Source organism: Calidris pugnax, unplaced genomic scaffold, assembly GCF_001431845.1.
Source record: "Calidris pugnax isolate Ruff unplaced genomic scaffold, ASM143184v1 scaffold44, whole genome shotgun sequence".
In the NCBI taxonomy this organism is placed as follows: Eukaryota; Metazoa; Chordata; class Aves; order Charadriiformes; family Scolopacidae; genus Calidris; species Calidris pugnax.
Window position 1 is genome coordinate 40,640,724 of NW_015094506.1, and position 23,276 is coordinate 40,663,999.

Genomic DNA, 23,276 nt, shown 5'->3' on the forward strand with positions numbered 1-23,276 from the left:
GTCTCTGCCACCACGATTTAGAGTTTTAGAATTCAACTCTATAGATCATCTCAATTTCTGTAGCTGTGCAGTTCAAAGTTTTGCAGGTCTGTTGTAGAAAGAAAGACATAACCTCTTAGGTCTGTGTAGGTGAGACATTGATATGTTTCTCGTTAAGAAAAATGACCTGGGATACAAATGAAAAGAGGTAACTGCTCATCTCAAGAGGTTATCCTAATGCCTACAATATGAAATAGAATTTTAGCAAGATTTGTTGCACCGAAAAATAACAACAAATTCATCAGTGGATATACCTCAATTAATTCATATCATATGCAAAATAATTCTATTAAAACAAATGCTAAAGGTCAAAGTGATGGAAGGAGCCTTCTCATTCAGGGTGGGGGGAAAAACAGCAATGGCATTGCTCTTCAAAAGCCTTATCACAACTCCAGTGTCACAAGCTTATCTAGGACTGGAGACAATGCAAGTGTATGCTGGAGCTGGCTTCAGTAAGCTGCAGTAACTGAAATATTCAGGATTTCCTAATTTATTCCAAAGATTCTCCAGGCTCCAAGAACGCAAAAATCGGGAAGGTGTACTATTGGCTAGGGCTGCTTTAAGTGCATGTCCTTCCAGAGGCAAGTTCTGGGATGCACCTTTAAAAATTTGAAGCAGGCACTCTGAAAAGGCCAATACAGAATAACAGCTGAAAAATAGCTTTGTGTCTGCATAGAAGTGTCTTGTAATCAAATAACAAGAATTTGAGAGTTGCTTGCACACTTTATTGTTAGGCTATTACCCAACACATTTTTATAACAAGGCTTCATTTTTGCTGTTCTTTTTTTTCATAAAGATAAAAAGAACTATGAAAAACTAATCTCTGTGAAACATCAATCCATATAGGTGAGCTATAGGGATATTTTTTACTATTGAGAAATTTCCTGTTTTGCCTGGTTGGCCTCAGTAATATAACACAAAGTTTTGTGACATTAGCTTTCATTTCGATATGATAAATACAATAAATTCTATTTATTCACTTGCTCTTGCAGTTGCCATGTTTCAGGTAAGTATTCAGGAATGCCATAATTTACATGCATGCTCTAATTTCTGCATAATGACTTTCATTAGAGTTATTAGTACAAGCCCAGTGCTAAAAAGGATAGTGTAGCTTTCCTCTGTATGTGGCCTTTGGACCAGTCTTACTCACACTAAAGTCAATGTCAAAACTCCCGTTGATTTTCCTGAGAGAAAGATGGGCTCCTTTTACTGCATACTCAAGACCCTAAAGGCTCTTTTAAAGCCTGCAATAAAACAAGCCCCTGTTGTACTGTGGCTGATTAATTCTGTTGGAATTATTCCCTGAGTAGCACTACATTGCAAAACATTTATTTTTTTTTTTCATTTCAATTTCTTTTTCTCATACCATTTTATTGCTTTTAAACTATTCTTTTTTCTTCGTCTTTCACAATCAGCTTCAATGTCTTCCTAGGCTACCACACAAATTTACTGAGAGGGCAAGCAGCAGACAATGAAACAAGGGCAAACAGGAGTAGAAAATGGGAATTATTGGGAAAGGGGATGCTATTTCAAATAGTTTTAAGAAGTTATTCCAATGCCTCTACTTTCATTTTTATAAGCCCCTTGACAATAAATACTTCAGCTAGTTGAATATTGTGGTTGCCTCAGCTTTCAGTAGCTTAATATATCTTAATTTTTTTTCCCAGAAGAGGTTAATAGAAAATACCTAGAGATAAATCATTAAAGTCTGAAATGAGCTATAAATTTTAGTTCTTTCAGCAAACAAAAATAATCTGCAAATATACACATTTTGTCAAGCAAAATATATATTTTTGTTTTCATTTTGAGAAATTTTAACATTTTTATTTAATTTTCTGTTCTAATTCCATTTCAAAACAGAAAATGAGAAAAGGTGGCTTCAAAAGACATAAAAAATGCTATTACAACATTTCCAAACACACAATTTTTCTTCATCTTTCCCCGATAGAAAGGTATTCATTAAAATAATATAATTTTATGACATTTGATACTCTACATAGAAATCTATATTTAAACTCCTTTTATATTAGCCAAAACATATTTCCTCAGCTACACTGATTAGTATCAGAAATAACAAAGAACTTATACACACACAAATACATAACTGTATATACACAAATGTGCGTTCATAGGACCGCATGGGTGTTTTGTAAATATTTACCTTCTACCCCCCTTAATGTTCTTTCCTTTGCAGTTCATAGTGCCATCTGTAAATTGCCCTCCAAACATACAGTATGTCACGACATAACTGTCGATTCATATTTCCAGATGCTCTGAAAAGGGCAGTGAATACTGGAGAGAGTTAATTTGAAATGCCTAAATTCCTTTGAAGGAAAGAAACTGAAAGGAACTGACAGTACTTTCCTGATTAGACCTCTCTACCTGAACCCACTTTTCATTCTCTTTCTGTTGGCATCACCTTTTATTGTAAGGGGATAGGTTTCTGCAATCTACTTTGTAGAGCCAGTGAGTAACTAAGGCAAGCTGTGCAGCTACTGTGAAGTGTACAAAATTATACTCTACTAATGAAATTCAACTATGTCTCCTTATGGGGTTAGCCAGATGACAATTAAGCCCTCCCTGCTTCTAAGTAACACAAACCTGTCAGCAGCTCCAGCTTGCCATTTTTAAAGTAATGGTGTTTGTAGCATGTTGGGTTGCAGAGCTCAATCCTTTTGTGTCACGCTTTGGTTTCCTGTCTGTGTCAGGGATCAGGGACCTGCATCACTTACTCTGAAATACACACCGTATAGACACTTGCAATATTTTTTCCAGAGACAGGATAAGACCTGAGAGAGATGATTAGCAAAAGAGCACAAAACAAAGCCACACAGCAGGAATGTCACAAAGCACTCTGCAACTTCATGAAATACAGCTGTGCTTATAATGATGCTGTCTGGCAGGACTAGACTGCTTGTAACAGTGGGATAGTTTCAGAGGGCTTATATCAGTTCTGTGTTCTTAGATCGTTTGCACTTGCTCATACTCTGTGGTCCATTAAAGCTTGCTCAGAAAAGGGAGCCAAAGCTTTTCCAAATACACCTTAGTTTAGCTACAAATGTAGGGAATGGCAATTGCCTGTGTGCCACTGCTCCAGCTGAGACATTCAACTTGAAACTACTGTCACTGACAAGAGGTGAAACTACCAGGGCAAAATACTCCAAAAGATTCACCCAGCCCTGAAATCTGTCACTGCCACAAGCTAATGCCTTAGCGAATGATTTAGTTTTGTTAAGTTTATGTGAAACAGAAGCCATTGTTTTGAATCTTTTAATTGACTTTACTGGATGTTAGATTGGACTCCTTAGGAGCTGAAAGGTTGATAGTTTCAGCTTTCATAAGTTTTAGTAATCACTTAAGAAGAGTTAAAGTTCTAATAGCAGCTGGAGGTTTTTTTGTGGTTTTTTTTTTTTCTTACAAACATTTTTTTTCTTGAAATGTCCACTGAAAGACCTCGTAAGCGGTTTTATCTATTGTGTCTGGTTGCACTTCAAATTAATTTCTCCTTTAAGGGAAAAGGTGTCTGAAAAATAAATCAAATTTTATTAAATAGACCCTGATACCACTCATTTATGTCACTCAGCAAAGTCAAATGCAATTGGAACACTGGACTTGAGAAGAAAAACCTAGCCAATGTCAATGATTTCCTTTTCACCATCAGACTGCAAAAATTTTCCAAGTTTCTGTAAATACAAAACTGTCTTGCACTTCCTCGTGTGATGCCCATGTATTATCTTGAAGGATTAAAATCAAAATGTCCTGAAACTACCCGTAATCTACACAGAGTATTGTCACCACCTACAGAATCACAGAATCTTCATGGTTGGAAGGGGCCTTTGAGATCATCGAGTCCAACCACAAAAAAGAAAAAAAAAACAAAACAAAACAAAACAAAACAAAACAAAAAAAACAAAAACAAAAAAAAAAACAAAAACAAAAACGTCACTTTAGATTTCCTCCTGCTCAAGCATCTCTAAAAAAAAAAAAAAAAAAAAAAAAAAAAAAAAAAAAAAAAAAAAAAAAAAAAAAAAAAAAAAAAAAAAAAAAAAAAACAAAAAACCAGAACCAAAAAAACCCCCGAAAACACACACACACCCCCCACCAAAAAAAAAAACCCAACACCCCATCACCACAACAATCACGACACTCAGCAATCTCAGGCACTAGAACATGCCCAGAAGTGCCACATCTACACGTTTCTTAGATCCCTTCAAGGATTGTTACTCCATCACCTCCCTGGGCAGGCTGTTCCAATGCCTGAACACTCTCTCAGTAAAGTAATTCTTCCTAATATCTAATCTAAACCTCCCCTGCTGCAACTTCATGCCGTTTCCTCTAGTCCTGTCCTTATTCACTTGGGAGAAGAGGCCAACACCCACCCCTCTACAACCTCCTTTCAGGTAGTTGTAGAGGGCAATGAGGTCTCCCCTCAGCCTCCTCTTCTCCAAAATAAACATGCCCAGTTCCCTCAGCCTGTCCTCATAGGACTTGTTCTCTAGACCCCTCATTAGCTTGGTGGCTCTCCTCTGGACCTGCTCCAGCACTTCAATGTCCTTCCTGTAGTGAGGGGCCCAGAACTGAACACAGTACACGAGGTGAGGCCTCATCAGTGCCGAGTACAGACGCATGATCACTTCCCTACTCCTGCTGGCCACACTCTTCCTGATACAGGCCAGGATGCCATTGGCCTTCTTGGCCACCTGGGCACACTGCTGGCTCATGTTAAGCCGGCTGTCCACCAACACCCCCAGGTCCTTTTCTTCTGGGCAGCTTTCCAGCCACTCTTCCCCAAGCCTGTAGCATTGCCTGGGGTTGTTGTGACCAAAATGCAGGACCTGGCACTTGGCTTTATTAAACCTCATGCTATTGGCCTTGGCCCATTGATCCAACCTGTCCAGATCCCTCTATAGAGCCTTCCTACCTTCAAGCAGATCAACACTCCCACCTAGTTTGGTGTTATCTGCAAACTTACTGAGGGTGCACTCAATCCCCTTATCTAGATCATCAATAAAGATTTTAAACAATACTAGCCCCAAAACTGAGCCCTGGTGACCGGCTGCCAACCAGTACTGTTGTACTTCATATGGTCACATGACGGGTCAGTATTAGATTGGACAGTTATATAACAATTTACAAAAATATTGTCATCCGTTGTAATTTCTCTAAATTTCTTGAGTATTTGAAAGCTCATTGAGGGTATGTGCAAGCAATAAATCAACAACTCAACTTTGAATCGCTAAAATCTCAAGAAGTAATTATCTTAATTTTTATTGCTATATTTATTTTAAAATTTTTGATAACAAAGGAACAGTAAAGCAAAGCCAGTAGTTATTACCAGGTGAAAACACAAAGTAAAAAATAAAGTGATGTTTCTGGGATTAGTCCGATAATACTTGCACCTACACAAGTTTAGTTTTGGGAATCCTTTCAGTCATTGCAATTCACTTTCCTTAATGAATTAGTGCATTCAGTCTTCAAGGTTCCAGAGCTCATTGCTCTGTGATTAGTGCTGCTTCCTTGCACATGTAAAGGGGCTGAACACACAAATCATTTGTAGCAGGCTACAAGACAATTGACATATGCATTAATGTTACCCATGACAGGATGGGCCCTAGTGAGGGTGATCCACAATAGGTTGAATAACTACAGCTACAGCAGTGAATAACATAAACCTCACTAAATTGAAAATAGTGCTGGAATTCCAACCAATTTAATTCAATAAAATACAGCCATGGTATTGACTGTGCATAGCTCATCTTTTGGAAGACTCATCAGCAACAAAAAAAATTACAATGATCATGCTTTTTATTTAACCTTTGATCTACCAGTAGTCATACTATGGCTCAATGACACATGTCCAAAATAAATGTTAAGATCTGATTTGCCAAAAATACAACTTATGTTGTTTTTTGCAATATATGTAACCACTATTAAAGTTGTGTTTCAAACTATGTGAATACTCAAACTGTATTTCAGGGTTGTTTCTTACAAACTACAGAATCTAAAAAATGGGAATGCTACGCTGTGGAGAGAGAGGAAGGAACAGACAATTTTTCTCTTCTTCTCTATCAGAAATATGTCTGTCTACCCATGACAACTATGTGCATTATGGAGACATCCATAGCACGTGAGTCGGCGCCAGATGTTGCAGTCAAATAGAATTCAGTATTATATTCCCATCATCAACCTTAAAAGAATGTACATCCATAGATATCGAGTATGACATTGATGATACTGCTAGGGAGTGGGGAGTCTTAAAAATATTTGTTAAAATTATTTGGTCATGGCTGTCAAATCTTAGGCATCTCCAACTCATTTCATTCTTTTTATATGTTTACACTGAATGCTAGGATGGAAGACTGAATACTAGTATCCAAATTTAACCTTGTGCAAGATGACATGGGGCTGTGGAGGCTGGCAATGTCTACTGAACAGTGAATATGTATGAGTGATCGGTGCATAGTTTGCCTCACATTGCTGTCAGCTGTTCTCCAATGCTGGTCAAGTCTAACTGGAAAACCTGTCCTAAAATTTTGCAGAACTAATCTATGCTGGAACAAAATTATGTGGGAAACCAAGAACAAAACAGAATTATAATCCCTTGGAACATTGCCATGGGAAACAGATCTTTGCTAATTCATATGAGGATAAGAAACTTTTTTTTTCAGTTTGTGTGGTAGTAGGAGAAATTGCATTCAGTATCTTCCAAGTTGTTGGTTGTTGAAACAGAAATTCTTCCACAGATCAATGTTTTTAGATGTTCTCAGAAATGAGCAGCTCTGATATATTAACTCATCAGCATTTTCATCAGTCAGTCTTTCCAACATATATAACTGCTATATATAAGCAGTAGAAGGGAAGATATGACTATGCTCGTAAAGAAATGATTTTACGTACTTTAACATACATTAGCTTTCCCCATGAGCCTGTATTTATGAAAGTAAGGTAGCTTATAAACAAACACCCTTTCAGCCTTACTCAAAAATAATAAAAAATTGTTTTAATCAAAATCAGCCTTCCGCATCCAGTTCTGGGCTCCCCAGTTCAAGAGAAACAGGGAACTACTGGAGAGAGTCCAAAGTAGAGCAACTAAGATGAATATGGGTTTGGAGCACCTCCCTTACAAGGAAAGGCTCAGAAATCTGGGGCTCTTTAGCCTCAAGCAGATAAGGCTGAGGGGAGACCTCATATATGTTTACAAGTACCTAAACGCTGGGTTGAGGAATGATGGAGCTGGACTCTTTTCAGTGGTTTCCAGCAATAGGACAAGGGGCAATGGGCATAGGCTGGAACATAGGAAGTTCCACTCAAATATGAGGAAAAACTTCTTTACGTTGAAGGTGACAGAGCACTGGAACAGACTGCCGAGAGACGTCGTGGGGTCCCCTTCTCTAGAGATCTTCAAGACCCGCCTGGATGCAGTCCTGAGTAATGTGCTCTGGGCAATCCTGCTTTAGCAGGGGAGTTGGACTAGATGATCTCTAGTGGTCCCTTTGATGCTGACAATTTTGTGATTCTGTGATAAGTACAGAAGGCATCTGAACTAGTGTGGTTGGTTAACCATAGCTGGCTGCCAGATGCCACTCCCACTCCTTGGCAGGTCAAGAGGAGAAAAAAACGTGACAAAGCTCATGCATTGAGATAAGGATAGGGAGATCATTCCCAAATTACTGTCACAGGCAAAACAGACAACTTAGGGAAATAAAATTAATTTATTGTTAATTAAATATAGAGTAGGACAGTGAGAAACAAAGACAAAATTAAAAACTCTTACTCCTGACCTATTTTTATGCCCAAACTCAACTTCATTTCTAACTCTTCTACCTCTTCTCCCTGAGCATGGCAGGCAAGTAGAGAATAGGGGTTGTATTCAGGCCATAAACCGTTGTCTCTGCTGTTCCTTCCTCCTTGTGCTCTTCCCCTGTACCAGTGCTAGTTCCCTACCCACAGGATACAGTTCCTCATGAATTTCTCCAACATGGATCCTTCCCACAGTCTGCAATTCTTCATTAACTGCTCCAGCAGTGGTTCTTTCTATGGTGTACAGTTCTTCAGGAACAGTGTGTGTCTCCCCCAGGGCCACTCCTGTGTGGAGTCCTCCATGGACTGCAGGGGACAGGCTGCTTCACTAGTCCTCTCCATGGGTTTTAGGGAATATCTGCTCTGGAACCTGGAGTACCTCCTTCCCTACTTCTTCAATGACTTTGGTGTCTGCAGGGCCGTTTCTCTCACTTTTCCCTTACTGCATTCTCTCATAGCTGCTGCATAATATTTTTTTATCCTTTCTTAAATGTGTTATCACAGAGGGGCCACCAGCTTGGCTGTTTGGGCTCAGCTATGTCCAGTTGTGGGTCCATTTTGGAGTTGGCTTGAAGCAGCCGTTTTCAGCATGGGGAAGCACCTGGCCTCCTCTCACTCCTGCAGCACACCCCTCTACCAAAACCTTGCCATGTCGACCCAATACATTGAGTTTAGCAGTAAAAGGTAATACAAGGCATTTGACTGAACCCTGTGTGACCTTCTACAAGCTTCTCCACATTGCAAGGTTAGAGCTTTCATGTAAAGCATCAGTAAAACTGGCTGTGGCAACAGCAGCAGCTATTTTTTACTGTGGAGAAGATTGTCTAAGATGCTATTAGTAAAGTAAAAATTATTATTCTGAACATATTTCCTTAGTTTACTTTCTTTAGAAAGAAAGAAAAACATAAAACAGGAGGACATGACAAAACCATGTAAATTGCTTACATTGTATTAGCTAGGAGCATGCATCACATCTTGTAGGCTTTTACTTCCCTTGCAGCAGCACAAAAAAAAATATGGAAAACTCATTGCCAAAAAAAACCTACAACCAGAAATGTAAATAAAATTGTCTGAGCTACAAATAAAGAATGAAAGCCTGTTTCACACACCACGCAATTGATATAAAAGAATCATCCACTTAATATAAATGCTCTTTGAAAAATAGAGTGTTCAGCATCTTTGGGAACATTTTGGAGTAGTTGTTTAAATATAGAAGGTTGTAAAAAAAAGAGGATGTTTTGTCAGATTTGACAGGAGAACAGATATACAACCAATATTTATTTGTCTGAATACTAAAGAAAGAAATTCTCAAAACTGTTGCTTACATTTCTGCTTTCCTTCAGTAATTCAAACTCCTGATGTTACCCTGAGCAAACAGTAACTTGCCTGAGGTAATTTCAATACAATCTATATGGATGTAAATGTGCCATCCTTTACTACAAAAAAAATTGACTTAACATTGTATCGTTGTAAAACAACTTATCTGTGAAGAATGACTTATTGAATTCACAGCAAAGAGGGTACATTCAGTTTTCTAATCACCCAGAGCAGCCGTATGATTTTGATAAAAATTTAGCAGTCATTTACTTTAGATTAAGAAAAATCAAGAGCACAAAGTTTCCATCAGAAACATGTATCTACTCTGGAACTACCAGTTTTTTACTTGCTTTGAGAGCAAAAAGACCATTACTTGCTGAAGCACCAAATTCTGTGTTTGTTTTTGTCAGTCAGAATAAAGGTTGACTTCCACAGTGCAATTTTACTTGCAAAAATGACAGTAACCAATGGAATTTTACAAATACTCTGAAATTTTCCTGCTAAAAAATTAGACCAGACATAGAACCCTGCCATGTCTTTCTTGTAGAACAAAAATTCAGGGTAAAACATCTGAAATATTTGGGTACCATTAGATAGTATGAAACCATACCTATGGATAATATTCTGGGATAAGCTGATATAAGACTGCATCTTTAAATCTAGTGAAACCACCCTGGATTCTCCTGTGCAGATCTCATTAGCCAGGTGTCTGCCTTCAACAGATGGTAGGAGATAATTTCACATACAACCTCTAGTGTTGTCCTTCTCATGCAAACATCAAATGGAGTAGAAATCATACTAAAAGGATGAGAGGAGAAAGTTGCTGTCAAAGCTGTCATTGTCAAACCAAACAAAATCACAACAAATAGTATGAAGTGAAAAAATCTGCGTTGCAGATATTGCCTATAGATGCATCTAACAGAAAATTGGTGGTAGACATGGAAGCAAAGAGATGACAGTTATGACATAAGTTTCACTGGTTTATACTCAGTTTCAACTATATTTTTTTTCTTTTTTTGCTTTATAATTAGTCCTTGAAAAAGAGATAAAATAGGAGAGAAGATTAGAAACAAGGAGAGGAAAAATAGATATCTACTGTATTTGTCACATTTCTTAATTTCTATACTTTCACTTCTGGCTGTTCGGGATAGGTATTTAGCTGGTGCCCCAGTTTTGTTCAGGTCAGGAGATCAACAATATCTTATACCAGCTTGAAATCTGCCCTGTTATTTAAAACATCCCAGTCTGGATTATTCATTTCTTTCTCTGTTTTAGCAATTGTATGGATAGTTGTATTGAGCTACCCAAGCCATATTGAGCTGAATGTATTGTATTCTCTCTCGTGCTCCTTATCTGAAAGAAGTGGGTTTTTTTAAATGATTCATAGAAGTAAAATTTCTCAAAGAAAAATTATCTGATACTAGAGAGCGTGTGGAGAAAACAGAGAAAAAATCCTTCCTGAAAATATTTTTATTGATGAAATTAATGAGTGAACGTCACTACGTTTCTCACAACACAGGTAAATGCTTGTTGGTTTCCAGGGGGATGGGAATGTTTGCGTGTTTGATGTGAACTTAAATGTGAGGCCTTTGTCCATGAACTGTGCAGGTAATAATCTCCCTTGGCCAATAGTGTCTGGGAAAAGGTCATGTGATACATAACAAGGTCAAGTGTTGTTTCTAAAGCAGATATTATTTTAAAGAACTATAGTATTCACTCAGCCGTTCTTCCCAACAACAGAATCTGCTTTAATGGTAAAAGCTCCAGTTCAGGGAGCTAGGCAGTAAGAAAGCAAGCAGCTCAAAGAATCCTGTCTTTTAAATGCAAGATATAATTCTTATATGTTACTGTGCAAAATGGTGGAAGATTCTACTATGAAAGCTAAGTGATTTATTACATTGATACGGAGCACAGGTGAACATATTTCTTCCTTTTTCACTGATACCATTAAGAAGTATTGCTTCATTTATCTTACATATTCTACCTTCATTTATCTTATATATTTTACCTTCAACACTGGTTAGAAGACTGCAATGCAAACTTTTTAAAAAAACTTTTGATACTCAAATAATGAGATTCCTTTGTACAAAATACAGTTCAGGAGACTTTGGAAGTTCTGCTTTTCAGTCCTTCTGTAGGAAGAATATTAAAAGTAAATTAATGAACAGTCTTGAAAGAACAGAAACATTAAACACCATCTTACTAACTGTCCTCCTTTTTTACATGTAAACTTAAAACCCTTTTATATGTAAACTTATACATATGAATATAAATATTCCTAGTTGGAAAGCATGTGATAGCAGAAGAATATACTTCATATTTCAATGTTTATGACACTGAATGATGAATTACGTTAGTTCTTGACTCATACTGTGAATGAATCAATCAGAAAGTTAGCAATATAATAACAATACAATACAATATCTTTCTAGAAAAACAATTTCAAATAAACAGTATGTTGCTTTTTTAATTATTTTTTTTTTTTTTTTAGTTTGGATGCGTCATGTAACTTAAGATGGCATAAAAAATTTACTATGGTGAAAATCATATTGTTAACAAATTTTGAGGCCACTCCTGGAGTATTGTATCCACTTCTGGGCCCCTCAGTACAAGAGAAATGTGGTCCAATGAAGGGCCACAAAGATTATTAAGGCACTGTAATATCCCTCCTGTGACATAAGACTGAGACTGTTCAGCTTAGAGACAAGAAGGCTTGGGGGAAATCTCATCAATGTTTATAAATACCTGAAGGGAGAATGCAAAGAAGATGGAGCCAGGCTATTTTCAGCGTTGTCCAGAGGCAATGGACACAAAGTAAAAGACAGGAGGCTCAGTCTTGACATCTGAAACCACTTTTTCGCTGTGAGGGTGACTGAATGCTGGCTACCCGCAGAAGTTGTGGACTTTCCATCCTTGGAGATATTCAAAAGCCATCTACATATGGTTCTTGGCAACTGTAGGCAGCCTTGCCTGAGGAGGAAGGTGGACCAGAAGGCGTCCAAACATCCCTTCCAATCTCAACCATTCTATGATTAGGCAATTCTGTGATTTTTGGCCACTCTCTCTCACTTGATTTCTGAGCTTTTCTAATTTTCAAGACATGGTTCTTAGTAAATCATTTACATATCTTATAGGTTTACTCTTATAGTATCCTGCCCAAGAAATTTGAGATATCCTTTTTGTAGTAGACTTATTATTTGAGACTAGCCATAGCTCTTCTCTTTTTTTTTTTCACTTGAGAGCAAGATGCCACTTCCAAAGAACACTTCCATTACGATTTATAATAATGTGACATCTCTACATACATTCATATCTGGAGATCATCTTGAGCTCATTTGTCTGGTCAATCTTATTTCCTTTGTCTTTTAAAGCTTACCCTTCAAAAATATGAAAGCAACTCAAATACTTGGAGGTTTCTTGTTTGTTCATTTGTGTAATCAACTAGTCTGTATCATCCTTGTTAATCACTAAAAAGTCTAAAATAAAATCACTGTCTTTGGTTCATTGACTATTCCCTGGAGTTAAGCACTAGCTCTTACCTAACATGAGTGTTCTGAATACTGCACCTAGCTCCTGAAGTCCAGCTGTAATACTTCTTTATTTTGGCTGCCGCCTTTATTGGAGGCATCCAGTTCTCTGAGAGCCAGTTCTTAAGTCTCCTGGCTCCTGAAAGGATGCAACAGTACATCTAGATTCCTAGATCTGCCTGTTGCCTGACTGAGTGCTTATATCATGTTATGGCAAGATCCTGCTGTCTGCAGAAAGAAACTAGCAGAAGAGGAGTTGTGTCGCAGTGTAGCAAGGTGACACAATGGGCTGTGTCTAGGAATCTCTGAGCATTTCTCCAGGCAATCAGAGCCATTGAACTTATTGTTTTCCATGAATTGTGGAGGGAGTACTTAAGAAATACTAGATCCTTCCACCCACCTAGGACCTTTTTATTATTATTATTTTTAATGATCAGTAACTAATTAAATAGGCCTAACTGGGGTTTTGTTTCCTTCCACTAGCTAATGGTTAACATCCTCGGTAAAGGAGCCTTAGATTCTAGATCTGACTTACCTTGACTTGACTTAAACAGTCATGTTCAGTTGTTCAGTTTCTCTTTCTGAAGTCAGACTCTCTCCTCTATGAAAACTCATTATATTTTATATGACATTACCAATAAATAAAAACAATAAGAACTCTGGGAATAAGAATCAGCATCCCTGTCTACATACTGAAGCCTACTAGGTCTCACATTGCCAAGCTACTGCAGAAATGGGGAATATTTCTACCCAGCGTACACCATAGCACTGTGCTTTCAGTTAACTCTTACGATGTTAAAACTATTTTTCAATATCACTTCAAGTTAAGGGAGGACCCAAACCAGCTTTCGCACTCCCTGAGTGGCTGTCATAGTTCCTCAGGAACCCATGACTCTGCTAGTAACAATAAATGTAGGAGTTTAATATAAAAGGCAGGCACCAACCCAATGACAAATTGGAATACACAAAACCATAACTAATAGATTACATTCAGAGACTTGGGCAAAGTATTTTCTCTGGGGGCTGGAGAGAAGGGAATTGAGAGAAATCCCAGGGCATTCCTACTGTCCCTGAGCAAGGGAGCAGGGCATGCTGGGGAGGGGAGAAGCCCCAGATCATCAGGCAAGTTTGTGATGATGATGTGGACCTAATCCAACCAGGAACATGGACCAGGGTCTGGCATGGTGAGGGTTCCCAGGGATAGACACAGCCCTGGGATGGTCAAACAGGGCTGTGGGGATGGGGACAGGCCATTTCTGAAGTCCACCACTGTTTTTAATTGCAGGCTTCTGGGATATTCTCCTCCTCCTAAAATTGTATCAGATGATTCTTCAGTTAAAAATAACTTTATTTTAATGAAGTATCTAGATAGATGTACTATCCACAGCTTCTACATACAATTCACTTCAATATCTGCATAAAATCATAGAATCATTTCGGTTGGAAAAGACCCTTGGGATCATTGAATCACTCTACACCTCAGTTACCATCATAGCTGTCCTCTCCATCTTTGCTTATACAGAAGCAAGAAAAACTCCACTAAAATGAGCACTTTATCTTCAAACTGCTATCTGTTCATGTTTACTTCCTTTGCTGATGGCTCTCCCTTCCTTGCTCAGATTTAATCCAGGAAGAGGAGCAGACACCAAAGTGCTTGCAAACACATTCTCAGGAGCAAGCAAGCTCAAAACGTAGAAAAATATCAACAGACAGCTTAGGTGTTGACATGTATATTAGGAAGTGGAAGGAAAATAGAAGCTTATGGCTAAATGGGCTACAGTGTCCTTATTTTACAGTCCAGAATGCATATGTGTGCTCCTGGTCGCACAGCCCGTTTAGCCTAATGCCTTTAGTCAAGGCCACTCTCAGTGTGGTTCAGTCTTGCCTTGCTGCAAACCAAGCAAGGCCATTGGATGGGAGAAACATAATTTTGTTGATACATCAGCTTGAGATACAGACATGAAGAAGGCAAGGAGTTCTCATTGGTTTTCTGTAAGAGCTAAATAGGATAGGAACTCAGCTGAGCAGGAGCAGGATTACAAAATCTGATCATATTCTCTGTGCTCGCAAGAAAAAGAGGAAAAGAAAGTATCATAGAATAAGCACAGCACAGGAAAAAATTCTTGACTTTCCAATTCTAATTAAAAAAGTGTTTCCCTTAACTGAAGAACGAATTCTGTTCTATAGTGACTTGAATGTCACTATAGACAGGGGCTTTTATTTTATTGATCCAGCACAGCTTGGTTACTAGATTGATCTTTCATCTACAATATATTTAAAAAATAGACAGTCACACCTCGGCAATGGATTCAAATGTTTGAAGTAGAAGTAACATTCATTTCCCAAATCCCAACTACAAAATTTAGAACTAAATGTAGGCCAAAGAATATCAATAAAAATAAATCTGATATTTCTTTATTACGGACAAAACTAAGGAAAGCAGTTGTATAAAATACAGTAGAAGTGTCCCCCACACCATGAAATTAATGCAGATCTGGGAATACATAGATGAGTAACCTCTACACTACTATTACTGAGGACCTGTGCCTGTGCTGCAGTCAAGTACAGGGTTCTATATTTGTCTGTTTAAAAGAGAGCTAAAAAAAGACTATTACAAAATATGTATCACCTATTAGTTGTTTAAATCTATAGTTGCTGAAAATACATTTTAATTCCACAGTTCAAAGCAATTGATTGTACTTATTACTTCTTAATCACTCAAAGTTTGCTAAGGGCTTTAATTAAGATGGTATTTAATCCCATTTCTTTTCTGATGACTGTACAATAGTTTGCCTGACCAATTTAAAGTCCTAAGTTGCTCCCAAAGTTATTTCTGGTTATTTCCTACTGTTGAAATTATGTGTGAATAAACAAGAAGTCACAGGAAAAGTTTTCAGAAATAGATCAGGACAAAACATGTATTTTTTGAGACTAAGTATTGTGTATAAACATAACTTTTACATGAACTTACAAAACTGTTAATTTTCTTGAGACATACATACATTCTTCTTGTCTGTATTCCACATATCCTCATAGATAATATAAAGATGAATCTTTCCTTTTTTATTGTGATTTTCATTTTCTATAAATTATTATGGGGTCACCCCTTAGCCTTCTCTTCTCCAAGCTGAACAAGTCAAGCAACCTCAGTTGTTCCTCATAGGTCTTGCTCTTGAGGCTTTCCATTATCTCGGTCGTCCTCCTCTGAGCAAAATCTAATTGTTTGATTTCCTTCTTATATTGAGGCACCCAAACCCACACATAGTACTCGAGGTGGGGCCACACCAGTGCAGTGTCGAGTGGGACAATCACCTCCCTCAACCGGCTATGCTGTGCTTGATGCAGCCAAGGACAAAGTTGGCCATTTTGATTGACAGGGCAACGATCATCTCTGCAGTGCTTCCATTTTGCCTGTCCTTGATTCTAATGTCCATACACTTTCCTGTTCTGACTAAGTTCTAGAAGAAGATTCTTCCTCAGGCAAGCTGGCCTTCTGCCTTACTCGCTTGACATCACACACTGGAATTGCCAGCTCCTGCGCTCTTAAGAGATACCACTTAAAAAGTGACCAGCATTCATAGACCCCAATGCCTTGAAATGCAGATTTCCAGAGGACCTTACTAACTCCGTCAGCATTACACGTTGGCATTTCCATGTTGTTTCACCTCCTGTCCTAAAAATCTTAGGGCACTTTATTACTTTTGCATTCTTCCTACAGTGACACCAACTCACCAGTTTGCCTTTGATATGACTGTTTTCTGGGACAGAGAGTAGATTGCTCAAAGTTAATCGTGTAACTGAGAACTTTACTAAATAAGAGCTCTAGGCTCATTTTCTTTTTCATCAGAAAATGCATGGATTTAAATTTATTTTCCACTCAGAAAACTTCTACTTCCAATACATGGAAATTCACATAGTTAATTATTCGGAAAACAGTAAAGCTGCCACTGCCTGTTACAACTGTGTGTTTCCAAATTCTGCAGTATATGAACATGAGTAACAGCTATTTTTTTCTGCCAGAGGTGAATCAAAAGCATTAAAAACAAAAAAGAGATATTTCCATTCTTCTTTATGAAAAGCAGCCTGAGTGTTTATAGGGTTAAATCTCTCACTGTGGAAATTTAAGATCTTGGCTCACTGTAAATGTGGAAAAGCTCCAGAATTTAACATGCACTTTGGAGGTGAACCCTTCAAGCCAAGCTCCTTGGTATTGATTGTGACATTATCTTGTCAGCATGAACATCCAATATCCAACTTATGCAATATTTCTCATTAAGTTTCATAGGCTATGGACAACATAAACTTAAGCAAATGTGCAGTGTCAGAGGACAGGCAAAGTGCAGCACCTAGTTTTAATAAACTGAAAACCGTCCCTCTGACAATCTCTTCTAATTTTACCTCTGACTCTGTTTATGCTTTATTACATCCAACATACCTCATTGCTCAAAATTCTGTTTTTGTAATCTTTTTTCTCTTTTTTCTTTTTTTTCTTTTCCCCCTAAGTGAATGGCTTCATAAAGGGCTTGATACTGCTTCTCTGATTTCTGCAGTAATATTCTCATTGACGACAATGGTCCAGTATCAACCTCATCTCTAGCAAAGTAAAATTTTTATTGTCACTCTCTAAACTGTTGAGTGGAATACTCTTATATAGCTATATACTTCATGTATTAATTCTTCACTAAACTCACAGATTTTAAAGCATGAAGAAGTCTGCATAACCAGCTAATCTAGTATCTTGCGTAGTGTAGAGCATATAATTTCACATCATTCTTGTAATGCATTCATTACTTTCAACTTTACCGTCTCTTTCCAAAAATCATGTTTTCTTGAATGAATGATAACATATAAGGCAGAACCTGTCGTGACCTTTGATAAATTGTTCCAATGGCTCATTAAATCACTAGACACATTTCAATTTTCAGTATGTTTCGTTTACGACGAAGTCACCATTTCAACTTCTCTCAAATAAACCAAAAAGCATGTCTGCTAAGGCACACTTTCAAACCTTGAATACTTTATATATATCTATTTTCTGAAGCTGTTCCAATCTGTCATTTTTCTCTAAAGAGTTTCACACAGTCAGTATTCAGGTAATGACCTCACTAATGTAATGGACTGTGGTAATATAATCTCCCTCTTTTTACTCAATGGTCTCTTGCTTACTGACACTCAATAGTCTCGAGATATTGCCTGCCATGGGAAGTTTGAAGTGTTTTCTGATTACTCAAAAAATATTTGTGTTTTCCTATGAATTTTGGTTGGTTGGTTACTTGGTTTTATACTTAACTGTCGTAAAGGGCAGTTTTATACTTAACTGTCTGCTGAGTAGAACAGAGTCGTCTGTAAAACAGACAATATTTGTGTCATCCATCGACTTCACTAGCAATGACTTTGTATTTTCTCCTATAGACCTTCCAGCTACTTGAATGATGTCTCAGAAGTTTCTGAAACTATATAAACAAGATGGGGTTTTTAGTTTGATTAGTGAACACTGAAGAAAAACAAACATCCAAACCCATGTCTTCTCACAGAATCATCTTTAACTTCCTTCACTAGAACTCCAAATAGAAAATAAAGAAACAAACAAACAAAAATAGAGACACAGTGGAATCAGTTGAGTCAAAAAAATAAAGTGCAGGAAGTTGCAATTACACTGTCTTTTTTTAGTATCTTGAATTCAGAGTCTGTGTTCAAAGGAGTCTATGTGTTTCAAAAAATTATTGTCTTTTGAATTTTGTGTCTAAGTTTGGTAATAAAGATACCAGACTATACCTTGCAGAAAGCAGGACCTGATTCATTTTACTTATTAATTTTGTGGTATTAAACAGAACCAAATTTCAAGAATCCTATGTATTCCTCATACTAAATTAATCTGCCTTTTCAAACACTCAGCAGATTAGGCGTATAATCATAGTTTACCCAAGAAAGTCAGAGCCATAAGATTACTTGCAAAACCTTAGCTAAATTCCCCAAAGCCTAGAAGACTTTATTCAGTACATATATACAGAGTGAGAATGTCTCTGTAACTGTAAAAGATATGAAAGAAAAAAGAAATGTACAGATATTCAGATAAATCAGAAATTAGAAATTGGAAGAAAAAAGATGAGTAGAAGCAAAAACATAGAAGGGAAAAACTCTAGAAAATAGAGTAGTTTTGAGTTATATCATTAGGAATCATGAAATATCTCTATGGTTTTGTGAAAAGCTAGATGTACTTGCATGAAATTTAAACTGTAAAAAGCTTTTCATTGTAATCGGAAATAACAAGGTTGCTAAATAACAGTATGATAGATGTCATTAAATCAGCAGGTCCAGATAATTTTGCCTCCAAGTGCTGTAAAGAGTCAGCTGAGGAGATCTCTTGATCATCAGTGATGATTTTCAATAAGTCTTGGAGCACTGGAGCATTTCCAAAGGGCTGCAATGAAGCTAATGTTATGCCAATGTTTTAAAAGTATAAATGGGACATCTAATTATAGGCCTGTCATCCTGACATTGATCCCAGACAAATTATGGAACAAGAGATATGGGATTTGATGAATAACCTATTAAAAAAGGATAATATAATTAATAGCAATCAGCATGGGCTTATAGGAAAGACATACTTTTGAACTTGCTTGTAAGCTGATTAGGAAAAAATATCATTGGACAGATAAGGAAGATGCTGATGATCTTGTTTTACTTCTATAGGTCATTTAGTTTCACACTGAGCTGATTAACAAAGAAAATGCAAACATCAATATTATACATATTAAATGTATAAAAGTTTTTATCATGAAGGTTTTAATATGCAACTGTATTTGCAGAAACATCAACAAACATGTGTTTTTCTCATAAAATGCCAGAGGGAGTATTTTTTGCATTATCTGCAGCCTCAGTAAACTACAGAATTATTACTAAAAAATTGTGGATAACACAGCAACTGGAGGAGCGGTCAATGAGGAAAAGGAAAGGTTGCTGACAAGCAGTTGGCATTCACCAGTAATCAGGGATACAGCAATTTATTTTATTATAGACAATGGAAATGATGTATCTAGGGACAACAGTGTAAAGAACACTTAGGGAATGGGAATTGTATCCTGAGAATTAAAACTCTAAAACCTTGGGCATGACAAGCAGTAACATACTACTACAGGTGGAAAAACATAATGTAATCCTGACCCATACAGCTTTCAGACTACCTCACTTAGAAAGTGAAGTCTATTTCTGTATTTTTCAACTAAAGAAAGACACTGATATATTGAAAAACAAGTACAGAGAAACATTAAACAATTATTTAAACATCAGAAAATAAATCTTACACCTAAATTTAAGGAACTGCTTTAAATTTTCTGATGCAGCAGTTTCTTTCACCTCTTCTGGCATAGAAAGCATAGCACCAATGCTTGTAGGAAGAAGTCGGTGTTTGTGACTATCCCCAAACAGTTCAATCTGCTCAAGAATTATAAAAGAAGGTGAAGGATTCATTTGACCAGAACCTGTTTGTATTTACATTCAGAACAGAAATACGGCTATGGAAAAATGTGATACCAGAATCTGTTCACCAGAGAGTGAAGATTCATTTTGTTCGTCCCAAAATCAGAAAAAATGTAGTTAAATCATAAGCTGTGAGCCTGTTTGACTACAATCATTTCCCTTACTAATTGACTTGCATGAGTCAGCACTGATATATTAGTCCCACAGACTTTGCTCTTGCAGTACTGTCCTTCACGGGTCCTATTGAATTCAACAGCATTGATGAGATTTATGGTTGGTTCTCCAATCACAAAAGACTTCTAATTGAGATTAAATTATTTTCCAAAAATCGGTTCAAAGAAAAATTAATTCAGGAAAATGTTGTGCCTTGTGTTACACAAGATATCAAATGAAATTGACCTCGCATCACTTCTGATTTAGCAGCCTCATGAAACAATGGCCTCTTATTACACTGAGAGATCTCTAACTTTTTTTTGAGCATGCCAATTCTGACAGAAGACAAATAAATGACTTTGAAGAAGCTAAAAAAGCAAGTAGAATGTTTGCAGATTTGCAAAATACCAGCAGTCTAGTTTTACTGATATCTAGTACTGATATACTAGATATACTGATACTGTGCAATTTACCCCAAATTGCACAAGACGGCATTGTGTGTCTGTTGGCCTGAGCACTCAAGCGAGTAAGAGAATGAACACAGTTCCCTCATATTTCTGCACAATTAGAGATCTACATTCAAGTTCTCTGCTATACTCCCATCTCATAAAGGTGTATAGCAATAGGCAGATGATAGAATGATTATTTCCCTGCCCTTGCTGCCATCTTACTCACCAAAAATGGAAAAAAAAAAACCAATCAAAAAACCAAAAATGAAAACAACGCAAAAAATCCCAAACAAATGAAAAAAACAAACACAAACAAGCAAAAAAAAAAAAAAAAAAACATAACCCAAAACCAAACACCAAAAATCGACAGAATAACCTGTAGCCAGCAGCAGCAAAAGTAGCACAGTCAACTTCTTTGGGCAGCAGGAAGTAAGACTGTAACATATAAGTCATGGTTTTCTTCTCAGTTATCTAGTTTTTATTCAGTCTGCAACAAATTTGCCTTTCTTTGGAATAGAACACAAGAACAATTTATATTCCAAATGTTTGTTTTGATTTCCAGAGAATAGTATATATTTCTGTATTTTAACAAATAAAGAATATGTGGGGTTTTTTTAAGACTAAAAAGTCATGCTTAGAAGTACTTCAGTTTCACCTGGCTGTGTATACAGCAACCTATTTTGAACTCCTACTGCTTCTCTAAGACTTCAGATCTCATAATCTACACTAAAAGGCACAATTGTTTGACAGCATTCCCAGCCCATTCTAAGGAACTTCTGTGAATCAAATACATGTAAATATCAAATATATTACAACCACAGAATTTTACTTTACTGGATGTAATAAATCAGCCTGTTATTATACTGATACGTTGACTGCAAAATTATAAGGTGGGTCAATATTATGCACACTCTAAAATGACACAGCAAAAGACATGACACAGGAAAAAGCATCTAAGGCTAAGGCTGGATTCTGATCTGTTTGGATACTTAGGGTCAGCTCCTCATGATTATGGACATGTTGTGCTCATATTTAAATTCAAGTAAACATCAATTGTGATTAGTAGTAAACCAAAACCAGTGGCATTTCTTACAGGAAGAACTTCAATTAAGTTTCTTTTTCTTTGTTAAGGAGATCATTCCAGAAAATGCAGGTTCTCTACACTGTCAGCAAGAGCACAGCAAGAATAACTTGATCTTCACAAACTACCCAGCAAAGTTATCTTTTCATCAGGCTAGGAAAATCAGTTTGTCTATACCTGTCCTGGGAGGCTTGCATAATGGGCCAAGCTTTTGGCTTAAATTTAACTCCCTTTTGTTCAGGAAACAATAGTTACCATCATCCCTACAGCATGCCAGGGTTGCCAGGACAGCCTCCTTCTTGCTATGTCCCTGCTAGAAAGAGGGTGCCCAGAACAAGGAAGAATAAGGTCTGTGAGAAGGCTGAGATTCCGAGCAGGTGATGAGTAAGCTCTGGGTAATTTAAATTGGGTAGTCTGGTTGTTCTTTGTGAACCAAAGAAGAATAATTGACCACCAGTTGAAAACCTCTCTGCCTATGGAAACAGCATCCATAATGCTGTCCATTTTGTTGGCCAGTCCATCAGGAGCATAAATGAGAAGATATTAAGATTCCAGATCACATGTAAAAGTTCTTGATTATATTTTTTTTGTATTCTTTTTTTTTTTAATCTATTTCACTAATGTTATACACAAAGAAGTGCATGTAACAATGTCTTGAATAAAACTCAGCAGTCTGAGCTTTAAAAGCATCCTTTTCTCTTGAAATCTATAAATTATGACATGGCACAAGCCCAGTATTTAAAGTTGTTTTTATACAGCCAGCTGAGTTGAAATAATTAGTCTGTCTCTGAAGCCAATTTGCACAGAGCTTCTCAGGCACTGATATTTGAAAGGAAAAAAACACCCCAATATTTCTTTTAATGTGGACCAGAAAATACCTTGCTTTCAGGCAACTGCAATCACAAATACATGGAGGTGACCTAGGCATCTTTAACTTTCTACTGCTTTATATTGATGTCCTTAAGCAAGAATTCTTAATTTCATTTTTGAACATATTACCTACTGAATTATCAATCTAGAAACACTGACAACTAGCCTGAAGTAAATAAACTTTAATATAATCTGAAACTTTTATTTGGGTCTTATCTTCCTCCTGTGGCAGTATAATCACCAAGATTACGCATGATTAGCTAGAAAATTCTTTCTTAATACTAAACATGCATTCATGAAAAACCATCCTAGTTTATTTTCTTAAGCATTTAAAAATGAAACTGAGCACAATGCTTTCTTGTTGAAGTTAAGATTGAGGAGTCTACAGAATAAGTACATTAAAAAAAAAATACTTGAGGGAGCAGATGGCTCAAGTATTCCTATTGACATCATGGCTTTCATCTTTCCTCAAAATCTTGAGTGGGTGGAATCAGTAATGGTCTCATTCCAGCAACTTGCTTTATCATGACACACAGAACTAATATGTGAGAGGGTGACAAA